Here is a 21,039-nt window from a genome sequence, read left to right on the forward strand (position 1 = left end):
ATATAGTTAGCATTGCTAGATTGGAACAAATGTTTTGCAGGCAGTTCATCCCTATGGCATGTGTTTCTACTGCAGAGCAATGAGCCTTCTAAAGAAGTTTGAATTTTTTTTACAGCCAGAATGATGAATGGTAGCATCACATACCTATTTAATCTAGAATGATCATAATTTTTAATTATGAAAAAACCCTTTCAGAAGTTTAGTGCAGTTTGTAGTATTGATAAAGTTATTAGTTCTAGGCAGTGGGTTACTCTTGCTAATTTAAAATTGGCGATTAAGAGGCTATTTTAGTTAAGATGTCTCTGACCAAGGGGGCATCCTATTCATCCTGTGGAAAAGAACAAACTCCACCCCTGGGTATGGAGACTGGGCTACAGTATGAGTATAGGTGAGCATTCTGTCCACAGTACAACTCTTATTTGTCTCAAAGAGAAAGTTTCAAAGAATTAACAAAGGCAAATCCTCATCTTTTGCTACAGAAGGTAATGTACTATTTATTATCCTTTCACTCTGTTAGTATTTGATTCAGCAGAACTCAGTAGGAGTGATTCTTCTTCTCTTCCTTCCCATCTTCCTTTCTCTGTTTCTGCTCTACTTCCTTCTTGGCATCTCTCCTTTCTTCATCCTGCTCCTTCCAGCAATTCCAAACCCAGCCTCAACTGCATTTTGGCTTCATTTCCATTCCTCTCCATCTGCTAAAATGCATTCATGTATTATGTATGAAATGTTGACATTTATAATGTTGTCAATAAGGTTTTGAGTCAAAGCCTGAATAGAAACAAGCAATTTGGGCAGCATTTATGTCTCATCAGTATCGCTTCAGACTATTTTTGGACTGAAGAAAGGAAACACTGCACAGTTTGGTCCGACTAGGAAGATTTCCTGAAAAACCATGAAGGATAAGAGCATTTTTTTTACTTTAATTGAAGATTAAATGCCAAAGAGTGTGGTGATTCCATGTGGTTAACTCATGAAGCAAGGTGACCCAGTGTTTCAAGAATACTGTATCGAAGCAAACATACATCACTGCAGTAAAGTGAACATGTACGTCTTTTGAAATATCCACATACACACATATGCATGACTGGGCATGGGATTTTGTTCTTAAAGCTGTAATTCTGCAGCAGTTTAGTATGGCATCTAAGTGGAGATGACTTCCTTAGATGCTCTCTCCATTCTTCTTTTCACTGATATTTGTGCTATCAGGGATAAACACAAATATCAGGGATATAGGGAGCCAGTTAAGGGAGAGAAACTAGCAGCTCATTTCATGAGGGGGACAGAGGGGAAAGAAGCATTTCCTTCCAATTTAGCTCCCCAAACCAACTCACTGAAGGATTAGGTATGTTTTTGCCAGTGTGAGGGAGAGACCAAAAATCCAGTCAGCAGCGTAGTGAGGCAAAAGGGCAAGTAGTCAAGGGGTAACAGCAACCTTGGTCAGGTAGACTCTGGCAACTCCAGCTTCAAGTGGGGATTTTGAAAATCTCAGGCATGACTTTGCTGTATCCATAAAAAAACCGAGTTCTGTCAAACTTGCTTCAAAGTATTCTGGCATTTAGGAATGATTAAATTTACAGCCTGTTTCTTGTCTTTGATATATTGATGTATTGATTGCTACTCTTCTTCCAAGATGTTTGCTATGCATCATACTTTGATTTTAGTAAAGATCTCAGGCATACATTGACAGCTCTGGATATCTGGATAAGACAAATTTCTCCTGCTGAACAGATTTATTTAATTTATGTTTATGGGTTGCCCATATCTGACTGTTTGGATATGAACTGTATATACAGAATAATTTGACTGCCAGTTCCATAGGTCTTTCAATTACAAGACATTACATTTAGTTGGAGTCAAAAATATGAAATAGGATCAGGTACAGGAAAAGTAATTCCTTATTTTTCCCAAAAGGAGATTTTTTTTTTTTTCTATTTCACCCAATACAAGGTTCAGCACTTGGAAGAAAGGGAACAAAAAATAATAGAAATCCTTCGGCATGATTTTTCTCTTGGTAAAAAACGATTGAAATGAACTGAAATTTGGCTTCTTCATTAACGTGAAAGTAAATAATAGACAAGGTAGACTAACAAGTACATGGCTGAGTCTAGAAGGAAACAGAGGTGAAAAGAGGTTAGAGATGAGAAGAAAAAAAACAGTGGTTTGTTGAATGCTTCAGGTAATCAAAGCCCTGCATGAAAGCCCAGCTAGGTGAACTTTGTCCTCTTTACTCTTTGATCTTGGTCTGCAAATGATTCATGGCATTTAGTGACCCACTACACCAGCTTGCCAGTCAGTTATTAGGGAATCATAGCTCCTCTTTTTTACATCACATCCTTGTTTTCACTTTATTCCCTGAATCTCTCAGTGATATATGTACGAGTGTGAAAGAAATATCAATGACATGGAGAAGAGCTCTCTCTCTCTGTATGGCACCTCTGCCACCCCTGCCTTTGTGCTTAAATGTTTTCTCTTGTGTTTGGTTCTTGCTGGTCCTGGTATTTTGCAATATATATAATTTTCTCTAACCATTTTCTCTAATCGTTTTACACAGACTGAATCAAAGGACACCCTCCAGGGGAGAAAGAACTCATCTTAAGATCAAAAGTTATGCTTTATTTGCTGTTAGAGGTCACCTAATCTGAACATGGCATTCATAATCTATTTTCAAGTTGCTGTTTAGTCACTCTAAGTGGTTTAACCCATACATAATGTCCTAAAAAAGCCCTGGTATTGGAACACTCTGAGCACCACCCAAGAACTGCTGAACATTTCCCATTCCCATGACAACTGAAGGCTCAAAGTAACCCCCTGTGCTGTGCCTTAACTCTTCTGGCCAGAGCAGGACTGAAAGGCTTCACCCTGATGCATCTGCTCCCCACATTTCTTGTTTGTAACTGTCAGCTGATAGATACCAACTAGACCAATGCATTTCTTCAGGTGTGTCTCAAAGAGATAAGAGGTCAGCAGTACACTTTTTTTTTGTACATTGAACAACCTCTTGTAGCTATCCAGTGAAAGGAAATTAAATGTGGGAATCTTTGTAGGAAAATTCCAAATCCCATCACTCAGTAGATGAGCACAAGCCTTCATGAAAGACCATGTTTTGTATAAATCTTGAGAGTTTACAGTTTAAATATCTCATTCTGATGCTTGTGACATCCATAGTTTTTCATCAACTACAGTCTGACCCTGCAGTGCCATCATAGGGTGATACACGTCTGTCCTAAAATGGAGGTAAAGCTTCTTCTCTCAGGAGGTGAATTCAGAAACGGAGCCGACCTACATGTGAGTCTCAGGAAGGAGTGTATTATTTAGTTCCCCTTTTTTATTTATAGTCACTGGGACCTGTTAAAGCTGTGAAGCTGCACAAATGTTTGCCAAACTGGACCTGTATTCTTTTAACTCATAGTGTACCTGGAAACATAATACAACATCATAATAGATTCTTGAGGGTATTCTCAGGGGGAAAAGGTGATGTTGTGAAGTGATTTCAAAAGGAATCAGAAGAAGTGTTCAGTCATAAAGCTAATATTTGGCAAGGGAAAAGTGGAAGTCACTTTTTAGTTGTCACTAAGACAACACAAAATATGTCTTCAGAGGATAGCAAATGGAGAAGGATGCAAGAAGGCTGTGCCAGATGGCAGAACCAACAAATGAAAAAATAAACTGTATCACTCACAGGAATTTTACATGGCAACACATAGTCTAGTGGGCTGTATTCTCATCTGTGTAGACTGGAATAACCCTATTAAAGTCAATGAAGTCAGCAAGTCCAGCTGAAGACATGGAGGAAGATGTGCCTTTATCAAGCCTTTGTGTTTAAGCCACACTTTGGTGCTTTTTATGCTGTTTGTTTTCCCCTTGTAACACACTAAGGGCCAAATTACAAGGTTGTCTAACACCCAACCCTGTCAGCATCATTGCTCCAGTTTCAGAAACAACACATGGAGAACACGACAACACACAGCAAACAACACTCTGTGGATCAAAGCAAGATAACCATGCTGGGCAATAGTAACAAATAGTAGACAAATAGGAACAGACTACAGCCTCAAAAACAGACATCTGAGCTTGCCTGCTCTCACCAGTGTGCAGCCCAGGACTGGCAGGGCCAGAGGTGCCTGGGCAGTCATCACTCCTAGAGAGATGTTACGCCTCATCTCCTCTGCATGCCAGCTGCTTCTGCTCCTTCATTGTTTCCAGAGGAGGCAGGAACAAGCAATTACAAATCTGCGCACATACTGGCCAATCTGTTGTCCCATTACATCCCTAGATCTGCCCTCACTATGTTTAATGCAGCAGTGAAGTCAAACACGGAGTGTTCAGCATTCAAAGGACATGAACAATTTTAAAGGAAAAGGGAACCCTTTGACAAAAAAGAACTTTGAAGGAACTAAAAATTGTATTTATAGCATGTAAAATACATGCTTGTGATGAAATGACTGAATCATATACAGCAGACAGCTTCCAGAACACCACCAGTGCTAAGCACAAAGCCATTTGAACAGAAACATGGGGCTCCTGGGAGGTTTTGCATGTTTTGCTTATATTTTCCAGCATGAATGCAAGAGAAGAAAACCACCTGATTTGGTTTTCCCTCCAACTTATTTTCCCAGATATCTGCAAGTCAGCATCCACCATAGGCAAAATTGTAGCGATGACCAAATATGTCAGACTTACAGGTAAAATGGATACAGTGGCTCAGAAAATTCACTGTTCTCAAAGTGAGTCATGCCTGTTATTTACTCCCTCAGATTGCAAGCAGTGTTTATTGAGGTCTTCTCTCTATCTTTTATTCATCATCAACTGCCCTTTGCCTTGTGGACAACACCAAACAAATATGACCCTGTCATAAGAGGAAGAGCCTAGAAGAAAAGCGAGGGTTGATGTAAATACAGCACCAACCAGCCCATGTATTCATCAACTAATCTCAGGAAAACCTTCTGAGATGTTTATCAAGTTAAATGCTCAGTTCCTTTCTTTCTTTTCCCATTTTTCCTCCTCTCTTTGGATTTGTTACCTATTCAGAATAGTTATTTGTTCTTGTCTTGGTAAATAGGAGTCCTTTGGAATCACGTGCTGGCTCTTCTGGGTGACTTTTCCAGAACAGTTCCATTCCTGGGCACTTACAGTTCAGTAGCAAAGCATTATGAATTGAAGCTTAATGAGTCCATTACTCAACTCCTCTCTAAATACAATATGTCCTAATTTCTGAGCAACGTGGACAGTTGCAGAGTTTTTTTGGCATGGTGAGGATTCTCTTAGGTCGTCCTCACTATGGTTACAACCATAAGAGAGCAATTGTTAAGGACCTGTTAGTTTTCCAGCATTTTCCTGCAACCCTCTCAGAAGCCACTAAGAGCATCTCTTTTCCAATGAAAAGTCACTTGCTGCTGTCAGTAGGGCATCAATGAGTTGTTTCTCTGACTCAGCAGCAAAAAGACACAGAGGGATAACCTATAAAGCCAATTAAGGTATTTTTTCAATACTCTTTAGTGCAGCATAAATGTATATCCTATATGTGCTCTCCGGGTTGGCTATACTAGTTTGTTTTCATACTGGAATGGCTGAAGCAGTATAGCTTATGAGTACAAGCTGTTGTTAACCACTGAGAGACTACAGAAAAGCCTCTGCTGGTAAGTTGTAGTCTGAACCTCCCTCTACCTGCCTGTGCCTGCTGCACCAGAGGAAACCTTGAGAGAAGGATGGAAGACAAGCGGGTTTCAATAAATCACTTTCCTGTCAGTGTGGTGGTCCATTTTCAGAGCATGTAGAGAAGAAAAGGTTTGAGTAGGCTGCTCAGCTCTCCTTCCTCACTCCAGAGATACCTGGGGAGCTTATCAATACTGGAAAGTTTGAGAAGAACCTGAATTTCTTGTGGTTCAGGTGATTTGAAAGGCTCTGGGCAAGGAGGTCTGTTTTGCAATGTACTCTCTTTTCCCTTCATTGTGCATTCATTCATTCATTCCAGTGTTACAGACAGGAATTAAAAGTCTTAGAAGGGTAAACTTCTGAACAAAAATCAGTCTGAAACTAATGAAGAAAAGGTTGGCACCCTCCACTTAACCTTATCTGGTGTAGATAGCCTCTGTTTATAGTCACTGGTCATTGATAGGTATCTCCCAAAAGCCATTCAGCCCACCCAGCTTACACTCCTGTTTTAGGATGCCAGTGGTGGTCAGTCTCCACTGATTATAAAGATAAGCTCTATGCCAAGGTTTGCTTAGATGCTTGATTTCTAGGAGACTAAATTTGGGTAAAATTAATGCTCTCCTACATGATAAGATTTTGTTAGGACTTGGGTATGGTCATCACAGACTACACCGAGCTTGGTCACTGTAACCCCTCATTTGGTATTGCAACTTCTGCTCCTTGGGCACTACCTTTCTTCACTGACACTGTAAGAAGCCAAAGACTGGCCATTCTAGATCACAGAAGTCAAAATCTGTCTTTCCTTTCTTCCCTTCAAATACCAGGGCTGTCAAACCTTATGTTTGAGATAGCATTTAAACTGCAAAATAGCTTTCATTTTTTATTTATACATGTATTTCTTTTCCTCTCCTCAAGCTGCCTGAATGTCACATTTTGGCAACCAAGGCGCAAAAGAACCATGTGGGACTGAGACTGAAAGAGGCCTCTGTGCCACAAGAGAAGTCATTGAGTGTCTTGGGGACAAGGCAAGCTCCTTGGAGGTAATGAAGAGACTTGATGAACAAGGGTTGTTAATTCTGCTGGAACACAGTAAGGTAGAGGTTGGTGTTATCAACACTTGGAGCCAGATTTGCAGTGTATATTTAGTTGCAAGACACCCAGGTTTCATTTGCCATTAAGAGGGACAATGTCCATGCCTATATTATTTGTGAGTTTGATCTTTATGGCCTAATTTTCAGAGGCAGGTCTCTCCTCCAGCCCCAGTGATTATAACTGCACTTTGGGGGATTTACTTCCTGTGAATTCTTAACTAATGTGAATTGCCCTATTGATTACACAAGGGGGAAATACTACTACTGTATATAAAAGCTACAGTATTGGACTCTGGAGGGTTAAGATTCTCCTGGCTATGACCAGCTTCCCCGTTTGACCAGCCTCCAATAAACTGAAGACAAGCAAAGCATCAGCGTACAGTACACAATTACATTTCTGACACATCACGTCTTGCTGTGCTATCTCTTCTTAAATCAGAATCTGTTTTCACTCTTATAATTTAATAGACCATCATATGAAGCCTTGAATAGAATGCATTTCTTTTAAATTTGACTGAAGATAGCTGCCCTTCCACAGTGAGTTCATGTCTTTTTGTTTTGTTTTATGGTCAGTTTACTTTCCCTTCACACATACACATATTTTATTAATTGGATTCATACAAATGAGATCTCTAAATTATTCACTTATTTTGTGCTTTATTTTAATAGTTTCCTGATATGAGTTCTCAGAAAAAGAGTTAGCTGTTATGCAAATGGACATTTTGCAGACATAGGACCTATTCTTGTACATACTCAAACATAGTCAAGTATATGTGCTTATACTTTTCATTTGAAAACCAGTAGTTTTAATGGCTGATGAGGAAGAGTTTAATTTACATTTAAATTAATTTTTTTCACCTCTGGGTTTTGTTAGTCTCTGTGATGGTAAATTTGCAAAATAAGTTGTATAAATTTGTTGACTGGATATAAAAGAAGGCCCCCTTCTAAGTAAAAACTAGGCCCTGTTCCTACTGAGTCAGGTACCTGGAATGAGGTGGTGGGGAAAGCTATACTTTTTATTTTTTCACCTCTCTAAGGCAAGAGGGCTTCAAGGCTGTCCTACATTATCTTCTGCTTCCCAAGTATTTCTGTTAGCTGTGGGAAATGGACATCTGCTGGGAATTGTATGTACAATTCCTGGTCAGCTGGCTGGCCTCGTCAGTCTCCACTTATGTCTTAAATCCCTTTTCTGTGTACAGTGCAATCAGGTTTCTTGTCCCAGCATGGATTGTCCATTTTTATGAATACACATTGCAGCAGGAAACCTGGACATTTGCCTACCAGGCAAATGTTCTTGATAAAGTGCAGGTGGTATATTGAAGAGAGCTGTATCTCTGGGACAAAATTTCTCTGCATTATCTGTCAAAAACCAAGTTGCTTAGGGAGGGTAAGAAGTGAATTCACATTCCCAGAGTTCAGTTAAACTAAAAAGCCCTCCTCTTACTGCCTCATTAGCCTGACATTAGTTTCTGGGTCTGAGTACCACCATGGTCCATGTTTGTCCAGAGAAGCTGTGACTGATCACCAACAATGATGCAACTGATTCCTCTGCAGACCCAAAGAGACTTGCAAGGGGATTAACACTGGAGAACAGAAAATGCTCTTGGCACAAAAGACCTCATTAGAATAGATTTATTTATGGAAAGAAGACAAATTTGAAGATGTCAGTTATATTCCACAGAAAACCTCTTTGTGATACGATGCTTCAAGAGCAAAGACATGTAACATATTTACTCTGTAAAGATTATTCAGGACCAATGCATTAAATGTGGTGGTGAAAATTAATCAGGAGATTTGGAAAAACCCATACCCTCAAGTAGGAGCCAAGTTCGGTTTCACGTATGTTAGAAGCTGCGTCTGTTGCCTCAAAAAGCTATAACATTGGTTAAAGGGATTCTGAGCTTGTTTGCAGGAGGATACAGTTTCAACAGACTTGCAGAAGTCTGAAATGTTAGAGTGGCCTTAAGACAACTTGATTATACATCACTAGGCCAATGTGACTTTTCACAAAGCATTTGTTACAATGTCCAGAAGTCTGCTGAACAACCAATTCAATTATTTCCTCCCTCTACTAGGTTACTAGAACTGGAAAAAAAAAAAAAAAAAAAAAAAAAAAGAAAGAAAAGAAAATTAAATCACAGTGTTTTGTGCAGTTTAGCAGGATAACCAAAAAGACATCCAGCAAGTGGCAGAGGTTCAGCCATAGAGTCCTTTGTCTCCTAATCGAAGGGAAAATAATGGGAGGAGATGTCCCTGTTGCACAGTAACTTGTTTTTGTACTTTGTGCTTGAAGCAAGAGACCTGATCTTGATCTTCAGGCCAAACCTGATATCCAAAGAGACCTATACAGAGGGTATAAGCACTAAGGACTTAAAAAACCCTAAATCCCGCAAGACAATTAAGGTCATGTTTGATTTCACAGCATGGTGATAGACCTAATCTGTCAGCACCACAATTAGCAACATGTAAGTGCCAAACCAAATGTCTGTTTCAACTCTGCTAAACAATACCTGTCCATGGTCAAGAGGTGAGAGTATTCCAACTGACTCAACAGCTTGAAGCTCCCTTGGTGTCAGCAGGGACTTCAGAAGGTAGTGAAGTCCTGGTTCCATGGAAATGCTGTTAAGATTGAGAGCATGGCTCTCCTTTAAAAGAAGACCCTATGAAACTTTAGAGAAGATCTGTATTTCATAGAAACCTTCCACATAACATTATAAAAACAGTACAGAGTATCATGACTGAGCACTAGAATTGTCAGTGTTATAACCTTAAGTCTGCCCCTTGGTCCATCACAATACCAGTCTGGCAAGGCATACTTTTTAGGAAAGATGGCAGGCTGAAAGGAAATCGTGGACAGTCTGTAGCTTCTATTAAAATGTGTCTCAGCATTTCTCTCAGCAGCTCTCAAGTCCCTCCCAAGCCAGTGGCTGTGTGTATGTCCCATCATTGTTCTTCCCTCACCCTCACTTCCTAAAATGGCAGGCTTTGTTTTCTGATACCTCTTTCCTGTGGAATCTGAGAGAGGGGAAAATCTGCTTCTGCCTTGTGGATACCCTGTATATTTTGAGAAGGACTTTTATCAAATTTACTATCAGCTAAGCACTGCCTGGTTCAGGTGATTCCTGAATGCTATGGGAGGTGACACTTTAGAGAACAGCCATACCTGGACTATATCTTTTTCCTGCTCCAACAGGCAGCAGGAATGTGGTACAAATGTTCTCCTTTCACTGCAGTTAAACTGTGACCCAGAATGCTACAACCGTAAATTCATCAGCTTTATCAAAATTAACAATAATAGCAAGAAAATTTCTGCAGGTTAAATTAAAAAATGTTTTCATTTCATAAGACCTTCAACCAGCACTTCAACCATAAAGTAGACATCAGTTGATTGTTGATAATTTTATCATATTTTAATTCTTGCTTATAAGCATGCTGTATTTTTTAGAAAAGATAAAAAGCAAACTATAAAGTTCCCCAGTTTTTAGTGGTGAGTATTTTGGTGTATGGCTCATGACATTTGAATGTAAATATATCTTACCTGAACAAAAGAACTATTTCCAGTTCCTCATCAACCATTAATAATGTTATGGTTAACCAATACCTCAGCACTGTGTCATAAAGTGTGCTGATTTGGACTCTTTGCAGAATGCAGATCCCCATTATTTGGGGGGAAAAAAAAGATTATGTAGGTGACTGTCTCCATTAATTAAGCTATTCAAATCCAATTAGCTGTTTCCAGAGGGTACTTTATCTCATTACAGTTCTCTCAACTTAAACAATAGAACAAACAAGCAAAAACTATAAACCCAATCTCACTGTTCCCAATGTCACAATGAGTTAATGTCCTGCTCACCAGAAAGTGAGCAGTGATGCTAACATGTCTGGTCAGGCATCTAAGGAGGGGAGCAAATCTGATGTTCATTAGAGACACTCATCACTGTCACAAGAGAATGGCAAGTCTTTGCACAAGAGTAGTGGCCCACCATGATCCTCATATTCCAGGAGCAAGAAGCTTTTGAATGTAACATGCCTTTGTAGGCATGTACAAGTGTCGCTACTGTGTTTAAAGGTGAGGCCACAGTTCTGTTCTTGACTGAGACGGCATTGCCCGTACACTGACAGTGCAGCACATGTGTGAGGATTTCCAAGACCCAGGCTCAACACTGTTGTTTCTCACACAGGATTTCACCCAGTCATGTGGAAGTGAAATGCTACCACACACCAAGTTGTTTTGCCATCTGGACACTGCTGGAAGCATTTTGCTTCTCATAAACTGATTGAGATCATCTTTCCTCATTAGCTAGGTCATTGAATGGCTGGCTATTGTGCCATGCTATAACATGCACATTTCAATGCTTAATTATTTTAGGCCAACAGCCTTCAAACTGAAAAATAAGGACAGATTCATAATTTTACTTTTCTTTGCTGAGAAATGCCCCAAGTTCCTGTTCAGTGCTACTTGGCAGTGTGAACAAACACCAGGTCATTTACTTAATACTGATATTGATTGGCAGCTCTAAGAGAAATACCCAGACATTCTTGTTCATTTATTGCCACCTTGCAGGACTCTGGCAGCTGACTGTAATCCAAGAGAGGACTCATAAAACCAGAGAGAGGGGGAACTAAAGGCCAGATATGCTGGGGAGCCCATGAGACCAGAAAACAAGCTGTTCTGCCAGTGACTCAGAAGAAATCTCCTCCCTTTGGAGGCCTTTTTTTTTGTTAGAGGGCAGGATTTGGATTAATGAGAGACTTGATGAATATAAGTAATAATATTGCTATTTGGGCACTTGAACAGCTAAGAAAAAGAATCCAAACAGTCTGAGAGTGCTCATAAAAATTGATAGACCCCGAACTAAAGCAATGGAGGACTTGGCAAGTTAGATCTCTAACCCTTTTGTCCATAGTTGCTGGCATGCAGGTGGGACTCAGTAGTTGCCAGGGATGGAGCAAACAGAGAATTGTGTTCAACACTGTACATCACCAACAAGCCTGAGAGAGAGAAAACAAATATGCCAAAGTGTTTTTAAATTAGAGGATTTCAAAACACTTGTTATTGATATAAAAAAGAGAAAATTTGACATACAGTTCCTTTCCTACACTGGTTTCTTGTGTCTGCAGTGCTGTACCATATCAGATTCTGTAGTAGTGCAAAATCACATGTCATGACCCTTCCCTTTGTCCTGCCCTCCTTCCACAAGAGGTGAAATTTCAACCTATATGGATAAACAGTGATTGAGAGATCAGATCTCTGTAACCCTAGTTGCCATCTGTGTATGGACTCAGAAGAAACAGCACCATAGACCTTGTTACTTTTTCAGATGACCTGGGCAGAAGCTGGAAATGCTGTGGAGGGCATAGCTGGAGGCAGCTGAGGGGAAATATGACACAAATCTGCAGGAATTCAATATCCATTTGTTCTTCTGTTGATAGAGCAATGTGCTTGCCTGTGACAACACTTGCAGCTTCAGCACCAGGGTCTGCTTTTTAATGATGGTGAGACCTAACAGCAGAATTTCCCTGTGATGTTTGAATGGTTAAACAGGTTTTGTTTTGGAAACTATGACAAGTATTATGATTAATGATTTTTTTTATGTTGCCCATTTCCTAGCTGTGTTGTAGCTAATTTTAGCCAGTGCATCAACTCTTTATGCAGTCACATGAAAACACACCAGTCTGTGAGGATTGTTCAGGGCTACAGGATGGGCACAGGAATTTTAGATGTCTGCAAAAGTGGCTAACTGATTCTCTTCAAGCACCCTCTCCTCTCTTCTGCCCTCCAGGCTGGCCTAAAAAGTTGAGGTCACAGATCTGTCAATAGATGCTGTGTCCAAAGTTTTGCCCAGTTACTAATTTTGACTGGCTCTGCAGGGTGATTTCAGAGTGTTCTGAAAGCACTGTCTTGGCCACTAGTGGTTCTTTACCCCAAGCTAACTATCTGTGAAACAAGATGCCCGTCCTCACTGAAAGCGTGTTGAAGTGCTGTTGAGATCTTAATAAGGTTGTGGCACTGAGGAGACTGTGGCAAGACAGAGTCTTAGTGTAAATGACATATTCATGTAGCACACACCCAGAACCCAATATGGGCAGGAGCTGGGTTAGGCAACTCTACAGAGCCTGAAACTGCCATCCAGGGAGGAGAGCAGAAATAACATGCATCAGACATGCAGTCATTTTGGCTGAGCCCTGAATCCTTCATTCATTCCAAAGACAACTTTGTAGATGATGAAATGAGAGGTTTGTCTTTGGACTGCAGCATTTACTGCTGATTTGAAGGAATGGTGTCAAGACTGATAAACTTGACAACCACTGGCCCTGGCCACTCAGGGAGATTGTGACCCTGGGGGAAAACCCTCCTTGTCGATATTTATGAGTAGGTTAAGATCCCGGGTGATGCTACAGAAGTTGCCTTCTGAGCATGTGAAAGTGTTACAGTCACCAAGAAACAGGAGTTTCTGGATGATCTCTTCAGTGACCCTTGTTGTTGGATCTCACCAGCTGTGAATGAGCCAGTGGCCACTGTCACCGCTTGTCAGTCTGTGGAGGACAGGGCATGATAACTGAAGACAGGTGGGTTTGAAAAAGGAGATAACTACTTGGTTGTGTCTTAATTCTGAAAACCTGCTCCCTTTCTGACATTCATATTCCTACATCATGTATTGGTGTATCTGCTGGCATAGTTGTCACAGATGCTTAGACTAAAATTAACTGCTACAGCCACCAGCCTGAACAATCGCATAATCTGTGCCACAGGGTTTAACCCACAACTTTGTCTCTGCTAACCTGATCCAGGTGGTCATTCCTATGAGGCGGAAGCGCACCAGGAGAGCCCTGAATGAACGGTGACTTTCTTCTCTGGCTGATGTACATTGATGTGAGAAAGCAATTGGACACAAAATTTCTCATCAAGTCCCCAGTTAGGGTAACATATTAGACAGGTCTGTTTTAATTTGTCTGACTTCAGGTTTTGCATCAGTACTTTCCCCAGTCAAGGTGGGAGTCATCTCACTTGACATCAGATGTCTCCATCTGAGCTGGCCTTCGTCATCAGTGAAGTAGGTACTTGTAAGGCATGAGTCATTTGCCCTCTTTTAAATGTCTGCATTGGCCTGAGATGACTCATGTTCTTCCCATTTACTACAAAGGAAGCTGAAACCTCAAGCTGAGATAACACCTTAAGATATTAAGACTAGTTGAGCACTATTCTTAATATCTCGAGGTGTGTCAGTGGCCCAGTCCCACTCCTGTTGTGCACTTTCTAAATAAAACAATGCATTTCCCCTGAGAATGATGTGTCTGATTCCCACCTACTTAATAGGGCACTCTCAAACCGGAAATAGCCCAGTTTCAAGTAAAGTGTTTAAAATGTCATGGAAATGCTTCCTGTCCCTGGCTTCTATCAAGCCGACTTCTATCAAGCCAGCTTCTACATTTTGCCAATGCTTTACAGTCACATCTTCCTCTTTTGTTTTTTTTTTAAACTATACTTCTCCAGCCATCTTCTCTTATGAGCCACTGAAAGATGAAACAAAACGTGAGGAGTGGACACAGCGAAGAGAGAAGCTAAGACATGCAACTAAGTCTGCCAGCTGTATGAAGTAAAATGATTGCCCAAAGGATGTTTTTCTCTTGTCTCTTTTCTTCAAAAAAGTAGTAGTTACTTATGACAGCAATACAGACTTCTCCAACAGAGTGATCTTAGTGGGCAGTGTCCATTTAAATTAAATTTTTCTAATCAAATAGTTAACTTCATCAAACAGTCAGAATCAATGCTTTGTATTAGACACAGAACCAAACTCATTAAGACTTTATTATTCAAGCATGCACCTCCCTTCAGCTTTTATCTCCCCTCAAGGGTTTTCATAGTAAAGCAGACTTTTTTTTTTTTTTAATTAGCCCTTCTGCCCTGGAGTCTTCTATTTGATTTTCCAGTATCCGGGGAAGTATTGTTTTTTTAAACTACTCAATCCTTGAATAGAAAATTTTGCCTCTTAGTTCTGTGTTATCAGTGATAATAAAGCTTCATGGAAGACATTTTGATAATGCAGAAACAGAAGTGCACAAAGGCAAAGTGACACTTCAAAGGAACATTAGCTCTGATATTAGAATCTCATTTATCTAACTTGTTCCTAAAGGACAAGTTAGCAATTTGTGGGGGTACAATTCGCACGCACACATGAAGTGGCATGAAAGGCCCTTCAGTTCAGCAGAGCTGCCTGATCCCAGTGCCCTTCAGTGTGTGGAGCTTTATGAATGTTGTGTTTTTATTTTTCCTTGACTTTGTTCATTTTCATATGAGAACCAATTGCTTACTTAACTGTTTCTCTGTGTGTTGTGAGGGATCCAGAAATGGTTTTACAAGGATTATTCTTGTTGTAGGAGGATCAATCTGCATGTTTGCTGCCTTCCCCTGTATGCTGAACAACCTGTGACAGCTCACCAGCCAGTGACGTGCGGTACCATGACTATCCAGGTGTACATCTCTGTGTCAAGGATGCTCTGCCTTTGCTACTTAATCTCATCAACAGGATAAACAATGCACATGCATCAATGCCTTATTAACCAATGTATGTGTATTCAATGGGCATAAGTGTATGTATCATACACATTATCTTATCCACTGGAAATAACAAATACATCACCTTACCCATTGGAAATATCACATGCACCCATTTGGGAACTGCAATTTTATTAATGGGATAAGAGCATTCGAGCACATCAGCAGCTGATGAATCTGTACCATGGGCACCACCCTGTAGGAGCACTAGTGAACTCAGAGCTGCTCAGAGGGGCTCATCCCAGTGCACCATCACCAAGGCAGAGAGGTTCATCCCAATATGCTGTGATCAAAGCAGAGGAGCTCATCCTGTGCTGCAGCAGCCAGGGTTTCCAGCAGCAGGAGGGGGTCTAAGACTGCTATTGCCTTTTCTATTATTTCCATCCTTTGCACCATAAACTGGTGTGCCAGTGTTGAGTGCTGGTTGCATCTCCATGACACAAAACAGCGTGGTGCTGAGCTGGGTCAGATAGACACACCCTTGGTACATTTCCATTCTGGCAGGTAAATTAATGCATCTATCTCCTTTCCTTTACCACAGACTTATTTCTATGCATGGCTGGCAACTGCCAAATTCTCCATACCTTGCTGAAAAACTGGATTGTTGAAACTGAGACCAAGAAGCTAAAGCTTTCAGTAAGAGAGAAGCTCAGGAGCTAGTTTAAGTGAGTTAGAACAGGCATTTGCTGAAGTTTTACCTCTGTTGTTTTCAAAATAACCTTCATCATGTGAAGAAAACAATGCAAATTCTGAGCAAGTTGTTCTCCAAAGTGGTAGATAGTTTCAAGCAGTAACTTTAAAAGGAAACCGTTCTACTCTTTTTTGTGAAAGAAGAGTTCTGCAACCTAAAAGTATCCATTTAAATGTCTATGCAAATTATTTCATTCAGTGATCAGTTTTGCTCCTGCTAATGAGTTCACTCATATCCTCCCAAAATCCCCAAATCTGGGAACTTCAAAGTTTTGCACTGTTCTGGGGAAAACCACAATAATAGCAAATGAAAACCAGAATATGTTGAAATAGCATAAAAAAACTGAAATTGCCTTAAATGGCTGTCAGACAGAAAGATTTTGCCTTGCTTTCTTGGTCCAATCAGGTCATTTGCAAAGTTAATTGCTTCTTAGTGTAAGCCTGCCAGAAGCAAGGCCCAGAGCAGTATAGAAGCTCTGAATTGTGCATTAATTTTCATAGTTACTCTGTGCGTTTTCATGTTTAAATTGGGTTGCCACAGAATCCCTGATCCATCCTGCCAGGGCGCTCCCAACAAAAGGAGACTTGGGGCAGAGCTTAGCACCATCCTACTCACAGCATGGGTTTGGAGATACAGTTTTCTTCATTCTGCATCACCAGCATGGAAGATAATTTCCCCTACAGTGGTGTTTGCTTCTCTGCCCCGCATTCCTGCAGGGTCCCAACACGTGGGGTAGCAGGCTGGCACCACAAGCAGATGGTTGGCTTTGCAGTGCCCCAGCACTTATTTCTTTTTGTTCTCCATTTTTCCATGGGTGTCAGGTTAGTGTGGATTTCAGCATGTTGCCTCATTTATGATTTTGATGAGCACAGTAGAGCAAGCCAGGCTAGGTCATGCTGTACTAGGAAGTTACTAGAAATCTCCAGAGCAGAGTCTCCCTGGTGCTTGTTCCAGCTTGTGCTGGGGATTCCCAGCCCCTCCGGCCTGATACCTTACCTGCACATGTGAGTATTTCCAACCTGGTCAGGTCCAGTCAAGGCTGTTTTTTGTCATAAATCACAGATCTTTGGTAACTTAAGGGGCGCATGGGGACACAAGTCATGTGTGAGTCAGGGATTTCATGTGCTCTGTGTCCTGAAGCTGGCTGGCTGGCAATCTGAAGAATATGCTGCTCTTAAATTATGTGGTAAAAATAGCATTTTTAATACAGATTATTTTCTTGGAACATTTCTAGTGGACTGAAAGAGAAGCTTCTCTTTTTAGCCAGACCATGATTAAGACCATGCCAAACATACCACCTATGCTAGGTATTAAAAACAAATACCTAAGTCTAAGGAACTGCTTAGTTCATTAGCATATCTAGAAGCACCTCAGGAAATAGGACTACCTCAGACCTTTAGTATCCCCTAGCCTATCCTTCTGCTCCAAGGCAGAATCAATTAGATGTAAACCATTTTTGACAGGTATTTTCCTAATCTGTTATCGGAAACCTTCAGCACCCCAGGCAATTTCCCCTAGTGTCTCACAATGCCTAGAGTTAGGAAACTTAACTTTCTGGTCTGAGTCTCCCTTGATGCAGTTTAAGTTCACTTCTCCTTGTCCTACCTGTGGTGGAAAGACTATTCCCTGCATATAAGTAGCAGCCTGTTTGAGGGCTGCAGTCCCCATTCTTAATTTTCTGTTTTCCTTTCTGTTCTCACTGAGCACTGACTGTTTGTAGTCTCTTCTTACTGGTGGCGTTATTTAGACACCCCTAACCACCCTAGCTCATTGCTTTCCCTCGAACTACTGAAATGTATCAACTGCTTTTGTTTTGGAGCACTGTTAGATGCCAAGTACAGGACTCCAGCAGCTCTGTCATCCTCAGTGTCTAGTGGATGACACTTACCTGTATGAATCAAATGTCTCTCCTTTTTCACCACAGTGTGTTATCATCCATTTATGTTAAATTGGGAACCCATTAGGGAACCCTTAGGTCTTTCTGCAGAGCTTCTGGTGGGTAGGAAGACCAAGAGCTACAGAAGTAAAATGGTTTGTACGATCCCTCTCCAGATCAGAGGCAGGGGTGGGAACAGGTAAGAGGAGGTTGCTTTTAGAGAACTCTGTGAAAAGCAGGAAAAGAACATGGGAATGCAAGTATCAGTGGTTCAGAGGGAACCTGCAGGCTGTTTGTAAGAGTTCTCATCAGAGTTGCAGCCAGTTCTAAAATCACTCTCTTGCATCCCAGCCCACTCTGGAGCTTTCACTGTTTGCTCCAGACAAATCCAAAGCAGTCAATCCAGCATTTACAGTGTTAAACAAGTCCACGAGGTGATGAAGGCCATACAAGATCAAACTAATTTGGGGCTTCAGCTCACTCAGATACACACCTGGAGTCCTCCATGAGTGTTTTCCTGATGTGCCAGAGTGCAGTTCAGAAGTGAAACCAGCCAGCAAAGCAAACACTCTGTGCTGTAGAGGCAGTCAGACCTCACTCACATGTCTCCACAGCACTGTCACAAGGTGCCTGGCTGAACACAGCCCCCTCCATCCCTCCCTGACACAGTGCTGGGTCAGGAGGTGCAACACTGAATTCAGAGGGGTCACAGCAATGTGCTCAGGGCCAGAGTGCAAGAAGGATGCCACTGATGCACTAAGGGTGACAGGATAGGGAATGAGAAAATGGGACCTGGAAAGCTCTCAGCATATTGCTCCCTTGTTACCAGTTGCCATTTGCATTGAGAAGGCAACTTTGTTTTCTAATCTTTGCCAGCACGGGGCATATTTCCTGACTATTTGGAGTGGTCAAATCAGGTAAGTTGCTCTCATTGAAAGGCAGATAGCTTGGAAATGAGAAAATGTGGGTTTGGAGATAGTCTGGGTTTGAAGAAAGCCACCTTTTGTTTTTCCTTAATGCCCTATTGTTTATCAGGTTCTGACAACGCTTGATCCCATGTGCATAGCATCCGTGTCTGGAAGGAAGGCGCATCTCAGTGAAAAGATGCACAAGGCTGTCATCTTGGTTGCAGAGAAACAATAGGTCCAGGAGGCACTGCTGTCAGGAGCAGAGGGGACATGGAGCCTCGCAGCTGTCACCCTCCGAGTGAAGGTCCCTATTCACTCACCTCCTGCCACCCATGCTCAGTGGGGCTCCAGATATTCCCCCCTCCCTCTCCATGTCACTGAAGAGCCCCCAGGGATGCTAATGCCATACCCTCTCCTCTGCACCATGAACAACAAGCTCTGTTCTGAACTCGGTTTACTAGGAAGCTTCACACCAACAATTAGAAAAGATTTGGGATTTGGTTGGGGTTTTGTTTTCTGCTTTGTTGTGGGTCCACAACAATGAGCCAGCTCCCATGCACCCATCATAATTATTTATGAATGTTCCACAGAGACCAGGTCCTGCCAGAAAGTGATTAAGCGAAATGCTTGCTGGCTGCACCACTTGGCTGTCGTGGCAGTCGTCCCCACTGTTCACTGGCAGAACAGGATACCGCCCCTATTCAAATAAGTAGACCACTTAATTGCCTCTTCTGGAAGAAAAGGCTCTTTCCAAATCCTCAGCTTCTTTGAAAACAGCAGATTCAAAAACACTGTTTATATCTGTATAAAAATACATGCATAGGTGTATTTACACGGCTGTAGTTAATGCAGGCACACTGGCATGTGCACACAGGTATCAGAGAAAGGCGATTATCTGGAGTATCTCCTGCATGGTGAGAGGCAGTGGGCAGGCAGGTCCTATGGTGGTAGGTGGATCTCACCAGGAACCACAGAGATGACAGCTCAATACAGATGTGTAAGGAAACCTTACACCAAGCCAAGTAGCTGGTTCTCTTCACACCGGGCCCTGATAGATAGACCCTGCCTTACTGCCCCCTTTGCTGCACCTCAGTGTCATAGACCTTCTCCCAGTCTGTGGTTTCACAGGCCAGCACCTTTGGGCAGGAGCAGGAGAGAGGCTAATCACTCTGTATTTGCAATATTTTGCAATATTTGCACTCTAAAAAAGCAGGAGCAACATTTACCTTGTGTCTTGCAGCACTGCTATCAGTACCTTGTTCACTGAACCATACTTCTGTGGAAGGCTGAGACTGGTGAGTGATATTGCCAACTCAAACCTGTATCTCCTATCACTCATATATCCTAGACACCTGATGTGATGCGATCAGTGCCCTAATGAAGATATGAGAGAATGAGGATGGATGAGGAGGGGACAGTGATCCAGCAACTTGTCTTCTATTGTGTGGTAAGTGCTGACAACAGAGGTTTCAATATGTGATGGAGATGTATGTTGTAAGTCCATCACTTTTATTATATGAACAGTGATTTTTTTTCCTCTGGCTGACAGGTCTCTCCAGTTCAGAACTCGATGTAACTCCTGTTCTGATGGCCACATGCAGCTTCTTCTCTTCTACTAAAAGACAACAGGCTAAAAAGAGAAGGAGCTGGGATAGAGAATGGGGTGCACTACAGCCATTTCTGGTCCCCCCAGAGATCTGTTCTTCCATGAATTTGCTTAGCTGAGCTAAACTGTGGGCACCTACATCCTGTGTTAAGTAACATATTCCACCACTTGAGTACATTTTGTGTGAAGAACTAAACTGAACCTTCTGCTAGTACTGTTCCCTACTTTCTGTATTGGAGGAGAAAGTTAAAACCTTTTTCCTGTTCTGTACCTTCACATCACTCATGACTTTATAGACCTTTAGCATCGCTCTCTGCACTTTCTCTTTCACAGAAAAAGAGTTCCAGAAGCATTTATCTATGTTAAGTTTTATATGCCATTTTATTGCCCATTCCCTTTGCAACTCTTTGCATTTGGCTTTGATTTTACTACACCTATTAATTTATTTTACTACATCCATTAACTTGAACTTTCACAGATGAAGAATGGGTATATCCTGGAGCAATAGCTCACATACACCATGAGTGAGAGTCTTTCTGCTGTGTTGGAAAGCTGCTTCAAAGCAGGCAGCCTTAGATCTGATTTATGATGTCTCCAAGGAGAGCTTAATTTATAACTCTTCTGAACAGAAATTCCTAAATATTTCAGAAGCAGTAAG

General features: G+C 41.5%; 1 long non-coding RNA gene across 6 annotated transcripts in view; it reads left to right on the top strand.

The window, feature by feature from the left end:
- LOC113954730 overlaps positions 1–14,634 on the top strand; it is a 32,339-nt gene extending 17,705 nt beyond the window's left edge. For 3 of the 6 annotated variants that reach the window (XR_003530319.1, XR_003530320.1, XR_003530318.1), the window contains 3 exons: positions 13,242–13,313; positions 13,536–13,681; positions 14,239–14,634. This is a non-coding gene — a long non-coding RNA (uncharacterized LOC113954730). The remainder of the gene's footprint in view (positions 1–13,241; positions 13,314–13,535; positions 13,682–14,238) is intronic. The other 3 variants (XR_003530321.1, XR_003530322.1, XR_003530323.1) reach the window with 3 other exon arrangements.
- The last annotated feature ends 6,405 nt before the right edge of the window (positions 14,635–21,039 follow it).

Source organism: Corapipo altera, unplaced genomic scaffold (assembly GCF_003945725.1).
Source record: "Corapipo altera isolate COAL_440 unplaced genomic scaffold, ASM394572v1 44b, whole genome shotgun sequence".
Classification (NCBI taxonomy): domain Eukaryota; kingdom Metazoa; phylum Chordata; class Aves; order Passeriformes; family Pipridae; genus Corapipo; species Corapipo altera.